Genomic DNA, 3613 nt, shown 5'->3' with positions numbered 1-3613 from the left:
AAACTTTGGTCGGTCAAAGTCAACGAAAGTCAACACGTTCGGGTCGGGTTCCGAACTATTTTTCTAATCTTAGAAATCATATATGAGCATGTTGGCCAAGTTACATGTTAATCGGAGGTGCGTAGCATGCCAAACATTATTCGAAAATTGACCAAATTGGACAGACCCAATCGGCGCGCCGCGCGGGGGGTATGGCGCGCCGCGCCACCCTGCTGCTTCAGCTATTTTTCTGCTTTTTAATTATGCACGAACCAAAACCAATTCTAACACAATTCTTGACCCGCAAACACTTATAACGCCTATCATACATCGTTGGAAAGGTAATTTGACGAGGAAAGCAACTAAACACATATCATCAATCAAACTTGCACTTATAACAACCAAAAATCGCATTTTTAATGTTCCATAATCAATGCATTCAAGTCAATATTGAAATTTAATGATTCGGTAACCAAATTACATGAACGATATGCCGTTTCGTAGGTAATTAAGCATACAACACAACCTAACACTTACAATTAACATTCATGTCATTTAATGCATCAAAGATTCATTCTTAGTTCATGAAACCCCAACCAAAAATCACCAAATTTCATAATCAAGTTTAAGGGGTTTCCTTGGTCAATCTTTACATCATAATGAAGCTAGTAACACTAGGAACAAGATTAAAACATGAAGTCTTAGCATCTAACAACATATGAACACTTAAAATTCAAGATTAAACATGTTAACTTTCCATATGAACTAGTTACTTCAAAATATCGAAATCAAGCATACAAATCACATAAACAAACTAAACTTGAGCCATAGACACTAATTAACAAACTTATAACTTAAAAATCTCAAGAACACAAAGATTAGTGATTTTAGAAAGTTACCCAAATTTGATGAGGTTGGTATGGAATCGAAGAGGAGATCACGAGGAGTTCAAATATGTAAACGGTTTGGAATGAATCCTTCTTGAATGATTTTAGATGATGATTTGCTTTTTGGAGAATTTGAGAAAAATGGAGAAGTATGAAAAGAAAAGAAGAAAGAAAATGAAAATGGGGAGGATAAGGGGGTTGACTAGTCAAAAGCTAGTCACCTCTTTGGCTTTGTGGCGGAACTAGTCCCTCGAGTTCGGTTGCGGGTGCGTTAAATTACCTAGACATGATAATTTAAAACGCGTATTAACGGGAGATGTTAAAAACATATAACGGAGTTTAAAATAGTTAAACGGAAAAGTAAACGGAAAAAGGCGGGATGTTACATTACCTACTCCTTAAAAGAAATTTCGTCCCGAAATTTAAGAAGGCGTAGTAATCGTTGTTTCTTCCTCGGAGTCAGACGATTCCGGAACCGAAAATAGATGAGGGTATTTCTTTCGCATTTGATCTTCTCTTTCCCAAGTAAACTCGGGTCCTCTTTTGGCATTCCAACGAACCTTGACAATCGGGATTCGGCTTTGTTTCAATGTCTTGACGGAGGTGTCCACAATTTCAACCGGTTCCTCCACAAAATGGAGTTTGTCATTAATAGTGAGTTCCTCGAGTGGGACGACGATATCGGGCTCGGCAAGACACTTCTTCAAGTTAGATACATGGAAAGTAGGATGAACGGAGCTCAATTGAGGCGGAAGATCCAAACGATAAGCAACGGTTCCAATACGCTCCAAGATTTCGAAAGGACCAATATACCGCGGATTTAGCTTCCCGCGTTTCCCAAAACGGATTACACCCTTCCAAGGTGCGACTTTTAACATTACTCGGTCACCGACTTGAAATTCAAGATCGTTGCGTCGTTTATCGGTATAGCTCTTTTGACGACTTCGGGCCGTCCTAAGCCTATCTCGGATTTGAACGATTTTCTCGGTGGTTTCGTGAATGAGTTCGGGTCCGGTGATTTGCACGTCGCCTACCTCGGCCCAACAAAGAGGTGAACGACATTTGCGGCCATATAGCGCTTCAAAAGGTGCGGCTTTAATACTCGCGTGATAACTATTGTTGTAAGAGAACTCGGCGAGAGGTAAGTGCTTGTCCCAAGCTTTTCCGAAGTCAACCACGCAAGCTCGTAACATGTCCTCTAAGGTTTGAATTGTACGTTCGCTTTGTCCATCGGTTTGAGGATGATATGCGGTGCTCATGTCTAAACGCGTTCCCAACGCTTCTTGCAATGTACGCCAAAATCTAGAAACGAAACGGCCATCTCGGTCGGAGATAATCGATAAAGGTACACCGTGTCGGGCTACGATCTCCTTAATGTAAAGTTGTGCAAGTTTCTCCATTTTGTCCGTTTCTTTCATGGCAAGGAAGTGTGCGGATTTGGTGAGACGGTCAACAATAACCCAAATGGTATCATAACCGCCCGTCGTTTTTGGTAGTTTTGTGATAAAATCCATCGTTATCCTTTCCCACTTCCATTGCGGGATTTCGGGTTGTTGAAGTAGTCCGGACGGTCTTTGGTGTTCGGCTTTGACCTTGGAACATGTCAAACACTTGGAAACATAAGTAGCTACGTCCCTTTTGATGTTCGGCCACCAATATAGTTGTTTAAGGTCGTGGTACATCTTATTGGCACCGGGGTGAATCGAGTATCGTGACTTATGGGCTTCATCTAAAATAAGGCTTCGTAGGTCCCCATAACTAGGCACCCAAATTCTTCCGGCGAAATATCGGAGTCCGGTTTCTTTAACTTCGAATCGAGAGGTGAGGACGTTCAAGTGTTCGAGAGAAATGTTTTCATCCTTAAGAGCCTCATCTTGGGCTACCCGAATTTGGCTATTAAGGTTGGTGTGAATGGTGATGTTTAAAGCTCGGACACGGAGAGGCACCACTCTTTCTTTTCGACTTAAGGCATCGGCTACTACATTTGCCTTCCCGGGATGGTAACGAAGCTCGCAATCGTAATCGTTCAAAGTTTCAATCCACCGTCGTTGTCTCATGTTTAGTTGCTTTTGATCGAAAATGTGTTGGAGACTTTTGTGGTCGGTAAAGATAGTACTCTTGGTTCCATAAAGATAGTGTCTCCACATTTTAAGTGCAAAGACAACGGCTCCGAGTTCGAGATCATGTGTCGTATAGTTTCGTTCATGAATTTTAAGTTGTCGAGAAGCATAAGCAATGACTTTCGTTCGTTGCATCAATACACACCCAAAACCATGTTTTGAGGCATCGCAATATACAACAAAGTCATCATTGCCTTCGGGAAGTGACAAGATAGGAGCGGTGGTTAGCTTCGTTTTCAAGATTTGGAATGCGGATTCATGTTCGGTCGCCCAAATGAATTTCTTTCCCTTGTGAGTCAAGGCGGTTAGAGGACGTGCAACCAAAGAGAAATTTTCGATGAATCTACGATAGTACCCGGCGAGACCCAAAAATTGACGAATGTGAGTAGGAGTAGTAGGAGTCTCCCATTTGCTAATGGCTTCGATTTTCGATGGATCGACTTTAATACCTTGGTCACTTACAACATGACCAAGAAATTGAACCTCCTTTAACCAAAATTCACACTTGGAGAATTTGGCATAGAGTTGTTCTTGTCTTAAAAGTTCAAGCACAAGTCGGAGATGTTGTTCGTGCTCTTCTTCATTTTTAGAATAGATCAATATGTCATCGATGAACACAATAACGAA

The sequence above is a fragment of the Rutidosis leptorrhynchoides genome, chromosome 11, assembly GCF_046630445.1.
Source record: "Rutidosis leptorrhynchoides isolate AG116_Rl617_1_P2 chromosome 11, CSIRO_AGI_Rlap_v1, whole genome shotgun sequence".
NCBI lineage: Eukaryota > Viridiplantae > Streptophyta > Magnoliopsida > Asterales > Asteraceae > Rutidosis > Rutidosis leptorrhynchoides.
This window is presented reverse-complemented; position numbering follows the sequence as displayed.